Here is a 7,475-nt window from a genome sequence, read left to right as displayed (position 1 = left end):
TCTCTGTGTTCATGCAGCCTTGTACTTTCTTCAGAAATGTCTTTTTTTAGTCTTTTTTTTTTTCTTTCCTTCCCTCGTGCTTATGGCTGTGGGTGTTACAGGTTTGTTACAGCCCCTCAGGAAGGCAGGGACTGTACATCCTTTCATCTGGATTCGGATCACCTTGGACTCTTGTGCAAGATGGTACTCGTTGCTTGGCCTCCTGTTTATGAAGGGGTGATCAAAGTGTTGGTCCTCCTTTCACCGTTGCAGAGTGCTTCAAGCAGCTACCTTAGATGGGTTCAGTGCTTTCTTTTGGCTGCAGGTGTTTAATACCTGTTTCTGCAGAATTGGGTGCATTTGCATGCAGGAGAACAGAGAGGGGATGGAAAATCCTGTTCCAGTTCTTGCTCTTGGCACGGTTGGTTTGCTTGGCTGAGGGAGCGAGCAGCTAGGAGCGTGGTGAGTAGGAGCGTTGGCAGGGTCACTTTTTCATTAAATGTCTTCTGGCAGCAAGGACTGAAATGGGAGACTGCCCTAAGCAGGTAGGAAAAGAGCCAGGTACCCTTTGACTGCCCTGGGCACTGGAGAAAATTAAACCCGTGTGCTGTCAGAGTGTGTTGCTGCAGCTGGAGGTGGGAATGGCACCTTGGTGTTTGGGGAGCACTAAACCTCGCCTGATCCGGACCAGTTAGGAGAGGCCTCACACCTACTTGTGTTTCAGGCCGTCATCCCACTGAGAAGCGGAGAGGTGAGGTCTTGTCTCCTTCCATGTCATTTCTTCTCAGCCTGCTCAGATGTCCTCCAGCCCTTGGAGAAGGCTCTGGTACTGCCATCACAGGGGTTTCTATCCCTGGCCTAGAAACCTCTCCTTCAGAGGGTAGGGAAGCATTCTCCTCCAAGCTTTTGCTTGGGTTTAAAACACTCGTATAAAGACAGGTTAGAAAACATGAACTCTCACACTGTGCTGGATGTAGCTGATTGGAGACCAGCAAAGATAGGTGATGTGCTGGGCTGGGAGACCAAGCACCGTGCAGCTTCCAGGAGCCCTGGCAGCAGGCATGGCTTCCAGCCACGACCTCTCTCTGGCATGTGCCTGCAGCCAGCTCCCTGGAGTGACTCCTACAGGGATCAGTTTCTCTTTCTGCCACATGGCTGTAGGGGAAGCCGAGGTGGAAATCAGCGCGCTGGCTAAGTCTTTTGCATGCTTGCGAGAGCTCTTTTTAAAATGTTGACTGTAGACAATGCTGCAGAGTGAAATCAAATGATACCTGAGAGCTTTAGCTAAAATAAACTAATAAGAAATGCCTCTGAATTGCAGGGCCTTAGGTCTGAAATAAATTGGATGCTTGTGAGAGGCTCTGATCTGATGCCCGAAAAAATTCCCAGTGGGAAGAAGCAAAGTTGGTGTTTCAAGGGGAAGAACCTGAGCAGTGTAGCTGCAGGTTGCAATTTACCTGCCTGTCCTTGCCCGTCTGTCCCTGATAACTAAATCTGAGGACTGTATTCCAGCCTTTCTTCAGCCCTGGTGTAAATAAGGCATCTGCCTCTGCTGGCTTTGTCAGCTTCAGGTGCATAAACCTCCTCTAGGAAGCTTTAGCCGTGCTAGAGCCTTGCGTAAGAAGGTCTGATGCTCAGCAAGGAAAGGCTTTAAAAAAAGGAATGCAGAAGAGGTTGCTTGAAAATACCAATTGATTTGTGTGACTAGAAGCTGCTTTCTCTGTGCTAGCAGCTGATACCTTCTCCAGACTGGCAGACAAACCATAATAAGTGAACGTTTCTGAGTAATTTTCTTTAGTTTTAGCTTAACTGCTGCAGAAGCAGATAGATCAGGGACATTGAGGGGGGTGGAGCAGACACAGGGTGGGGATTTCACCATGCCCATAAATCACCGTGCTGCTGATTTTGTTTTGTTTTGCTGGGCTTGGTTGCATGAATTCATCCTGGTGGTGACAGCCAGCATGCGGTCACGGCTTTCAACCGTCCTTCTCCTCCTTGCTTCCCCAAACTGCATCCTTGAGTTAAACTGGCAGTACTACGGGTCTGCCTTCTGCTTGAAAGGGGCTAATGGAAAGAGGTGACAGACCTGGAGCAGCGCTAACGCACCAGGGTGTTTCTCTGACCTGGGGCTGCTCCATGTACCTGCAACCTGTAAGCTGTGGCGATGTGTGCCTGTAGATCCCTGCTAGGAGGCTTTCTTCCTCTCAGTTTCATAGAATCTCATAGTATGGTTTGGTTTGGAAGGGACCTTAAAGATCATCTAGTTCCATGGGCAGGGACACCTTCCACTAGACCAGGTTGCTCAAAGCCCCATCCAACCTGGCCTTGAACACTGCCAGGGATAGGGCAGCCACAACCTCTCTGGGCAACCTGTGCCAGTGCCTCACCACCCTCACAGGGAAGAATTTCTTCCTTACATCTGATCTAAATCTACCCTTTTTCAGTTTAAAGCCATTACCCCTTGTCCTATCACTACATGTCCTTGCAAAAAGTCCCTCTTCACCTTTCCTGTAGCCCCCTTTTTAGGTACTGGCAGGCTGCTCTAAGGTCTCCCCGGAGCCTTCTCTTCTCCAGCCTGAACAACCCCAACTCTCTCAGCCTGTCCTCATAGGAGAGATGCTCCAGCCCTCTGATCACCTTTGTGGTCCTCCTCCAGACCTGCTCCAACAGGTCCATGTCCTTCTAATGTTGGGGGTCCCAGAGCTGGACGCAGTACTGCAGGTGGGGTCTCATGAGAGTGGAGTAGAGGGGGAGAATCCCCTCCCTCAACCTGCTGGTCGCGCTGCTTTTGATGCAGCCCAGGATACGGTTGGTTTTCTGGGCTGCAAACACACATTGCCCGCTTATGCTGAGCTTCTCATCAACCAACAACCCCAAGTCCTTCTCTACAGGGCTGCGCTCAGTCTATTCTCTGCCCAGCCTGTATTTGTGCTTGGGATTGCCCCAACCCATGTGCAGGACCTTGCACTTGGCCTTATTGAACTTCATGAAGTTCACATGGACCCACCTCTCAAGCCTGTCCAGGTCCCTCTGGATGGCATCCCTTCCCTCCAGCGTGTTAACCGCACCACACAGCTTGGTGCCATCGGCAAACTTGCTGAGGGTGCACTGAATCCCACTGTCCATGTCATCGACAAAGATGTTAAACAGCGCCGGTCCCAGTACTGACCCCTGAGGAACGCCCCTCGTCACTGGTCTCCACTTGGACATCGAGCCATTGACCACAACTTTTTGAGTGCGACCATGCAGCCAATTCCTTATCTACTGAGTGGTCCATCCGTCAAATCCATATGTCTCCAATTTAGAGAAAAGGATGTCATGTGGGACACTGTCAAATTTTTCCCCTCCGCTGGGATGAGTGAGGGTCATAATATTTGGCAAATGCTCCAAGATGCACAGAGCTAATGTAATAAATGAAGCCTGGTTATTAAATTGAGTGAAACATGGACTAGACAAGCCAAGGTGCCTGCGTGCCAGGTGCTGTACGAACCCAGCCAGCGGCCCACGGGCAGGGAGAAGAGTACAGAGGGCAGGCAGGGCCTTCCAAAGCTACCAGTGCTTTGGGGTGTCTGCATTTTGGAGGAGCTGAGCAGAGTCCGGACATGACTTGGGTTTTGGGCTGCAGCGAGGGACCTGCCTGTCTCCAAGCAGGTGTCAGAACCAGTCACTCCCACCGTTCCCAGTGCCCACCGTTGCCTTTTGAGCAGTGGCTGGAAAGTCAGGTCAACTCCTCTTCATCCATCTCCCCAGCCTCTGCTGCTGTCTGTGTTTGAAAAAAGGTAATTAAACACCCCCACACTGCCAACAAATGCAGCAGCACTATATCCCTAATGTAAGAACAAATACAAATTCACAGCCATGAGTGGGAAACTGTCACCAGGGAACTAATTAGCAAATTGTGTCTCAACTGCACCGCCTGGCCTTCAAAGGGAAGTGTTAGCCCAGGATGCAGGTAAGCCTCTCATGTGGTTTGTAGTTAAAAATCTGTTATTTAGAATACAAAAAAGCCCTGGAACCAGCTGCACTGTGTTAATTCTGTTCAGGTGGAGACCAATGCTAGCCACAAGTGAGGTGCTCCTGCTGTTGCAGAGGAGAAGGAATGAGGCTGATTTTGGAGGAGGTGGAATCTGAAGCCCGGCCAGACAGATGCTGATGGTGGCTGCCCCGGCCCTGCCTGGTGTCCCTGGGAAGCTGAGTTGCTCATCCCCTTCTTAGCCCACAGCCCGTGTCTCTATGAGGTGTAGCCAGCTGAACGCGTGTTCTTGTCCTAATATGCACACGACTTGCAAAAAGCTGCTTGCTCGCTTGTGTTTCAAGCAAACAAATAAAACAGCTGGGACATGTCAGAGGTCATACTCAATTAAAAATTTTAGGGCGGTCCACAGCAGGACGGCGCAGAGTTTACCTGCTGGTCCAGCAATGCAAAGCAGCAATTTGCTGGGCTTTACTGGTGTCTGTGCTGATACCTGGCTGCACCCATCAGCTAGTGGGTACCAAATCACTGGGTGCCGTGACTTTGAGCAGAACTCGATCGTGCAGCGATCTTCAAAGGGAACAGCAAAAAATAGCTCAGAAGAGACTGTCTGATGCCACTCTGCTTAAATTGCCCCCGGAGGGCTCCGAGGAGCCCATGAGAGATGAGCAGGGTGCACCCTTCTGCAAGCAGCACCCACTTCCCAGAAGAGGGTGCTGTCAGGCAAAAAATAGCAAACGCAAGGAAAGTATTTAGACACTGAAACCCTATGTTTTATTTTTAACTCTTCTGGGTGTTTCACTCGTGCTGCAAACCCTGGACCTCCAGCACTGCGTTGCTCTCATGCTCTTTGTTAATTAAGTGGCTGAAAACGCTGTTGCAGCCCGGATTTTAATGCAAGACAACGATCCTAAGAAAGTCTTGGAGATGTAGTTCATAGCAGTTCATCTCCAGGGGCGTGCATATCTGGGGTGTAAGAGAGAAGTTTGGATCCCCCTGCCGTGAGCTTATGGAGTTGGGAGGATCCCTCTGATTAAATGCCATTATTTACAGCATGGATGGTTGTAGCCTCTGGGGCTGCCTCCGTGATCGGCAGAGTCTGGGGAATGATTTGTCTCAATCTTAAGTGGGGACTGCAAACAGGCATCACGAAAACGCTGGTTTTGTTCCGCTGATGGAGGGGGACGCCGGGGAGGGGAGCACAGCCGACGCCTGAAGGTAGCGGCGTGAACCTTGCCTAGCCTGCGCGTTGCAAAAATCCCCCTGATAAAAACCAGCTGAAGGTGATAGGCTTGTCCTAACAAAGAAGGCTCCAACAGATGTATTTTGGAAATTGAGCTTATACCTTTTTGATTCCTATCTTCGCTGTGAACTGCAATTCACCTTCTGCGCCAGATAGGCAGAGTTAAGTATTTATAAGCGGGAGCTGCTGAACCTCAATCTAACTCCGCGTTGCTCTGCCACACTCATTTCCATGTTCCTATCCGAGCTGATCATGTAACACTCCGCTTTCTGCTGTAATCTGCAGCTATCTCCCCTGCAAGGGGATGGGAGAACATTGCTCATTCATTTCATAAAGCTGCAAAAAATGAAAAGCACTGGCAAAGCCCATTGGTCCTTTCTAAGTAATATCTCAGCTTGCATTGCCAGGACTCTAGCTCTGGATTTAGACAGTATTTAGCATCATCCCCACATTTAGGAAGTGGGGCAGTAGAAAAGAAAGGTTCATTTTCTCTTCTAGTACAAGAACTGGTGAATAATCAATAAAATTGGCAAGTGACAGCTTCGGAATAGGTACTTGGAGGAAAAATCACTGTGTATTTGTGCGGTTCTTCCTCTCTTTCCTTTGCACCTTCTGGTGGCTGCTGTCTGGTCTGTGAAGACTTGGAAGTATGGGAAGAAACAGAGCCATAATCAGTTGTTTTCCCAGTGGCAGGCATACAAATCAACCCACACAAGCTAAATCCATCTATGCCAACCTTTAACTGAGGTAGTGCTAAGAGCAGCATTTAAGCCATTGATCTGTAATCGGGTTAAACAGGCGCTGCTTCAGACCAGGCCTCTACATCTTCATTTATAAATTGATGAGAAATGCAGCTGCTTTGCAGCAAGAAAAGCAAGAAACCCTCAACACCTATTCCCCAAAACCCAATGCAAAGAAAGCTTGTCAGGGACTTTCCTTTTCCGTTTTCAATTCAGGAGCAGAGCAAAGCTCTGCTCTTTCTTCAAGAGCTTCATGTTAGTGAAAGGGCTATTTACATGAGACGTGTTGTTACAGCAACTGAACTGGAGCCCAAGAATAAGGATTCCTGATCCTCCTCCAGGTATATAATTTCATATTTCTGAGCTCTGGTTTCCTCCAGTGTTAAACAGCAATAGCAGGGGTGTCTGGAAAGTGCCTTTAGGGCTGGGTATACTGGTGGATATTTGCTACCCTCCCGCTCCCCCAGCAGGTCCTGGCTCAGGTCCCACACCGGTTCTCGCTCTTCCAGCAGGCAATTCCCAATTGCATCGTTCTCAGAAGACATAAAAATGAGGAGGGGTCTCATCCCCCCTTTACTAACTGTCCCCCCTCTGATCAGGAACCCCTCGGTAATTTTCCAAATCCTGCAACCCCATTTGCAAAAATATAATGATGAAAAGAAAAGCCCACGATTGAATTTTCTGCCTCTTGGGGGAAATCAGATATGAAATAATAAATATATATTATATCCTCCAGGCAAAACCCTGCTGGTCACTAATACCTACAGATTAATTGTACTAATCCAGTGTGATCAAGGGGAGATGGTTGGCTACTTGGCACTGTTTTGGTCCCTCGCTTATGAAACTCCATCTCTGTGTTTAAAAGTCTTTACATAACCTTAATCACTTAGATAAGAAAAGGACTAAACTGTCCCCAAACATTTTATCTTCTGCACAGATGCTGCCTATGAATTTTGACTTGATTAAATAACACAGCAACATAATATTTTGTTCTGAATAACAAATGTTCCTCCGTAGGAGGGAAGGAGCATCTCGACCGGCTGTTTGGTGCAAAAAGAAATGGGGATTGATGGAGGTTGGAGGATCCGGCAATTCACCTGGTTGGTGAGAATTGCTTGGAAAATAGCTAAGGGGCACTGGAAAGAAATACCCCATCGTGTCACCGAATGGCCTGTGACAGACATCTGGCTTAGAGAGGTCCCCAAATGTGTAGCCCAGGTGCCATCACAAACCACAAAGCAAAATTAAAGTCTGGGGAAAATCTTGGGAAGGGAGTGCCTGAGGACTAGCATCTTAGCTGACTGCACCAGCAGAGGATTTGTTAAATAAAAGTGTTTTGAATCTTTTCCACCACGTCTACTTCCAGCTTCTTAAAAAAGGGTCTTCTCTTGTCCCAGGAAGCATGGCACTGGGCTGGCATGGAGAAGTGTGGCTTTAGGATGCTCATGACGCAAGGTGTGAAGGCGAACAAGAGAGGTCTTGTTCTCCTTTCCTGCCCTGCTGCTCATTCCCCATTGATGAGCTCCTGTTTGTAAAGCTG

Source organism: Buteo buteo, chromosome 2, assembly GCF_964188355.1.
Source record: "Buteo buteo chromosome 2, bButBut1.hap1.1, whole genome shotgun sequence".
NCBI classification, from domain to species: domain Eukaryota; kingdom Metazoa; phylum Chordata; class Aves; order Accipitriformes; family Accipitridae; genus Buteo; species Buteo buteo.
Note: the sequence above shows the minus strand (reverse complement) of the source record.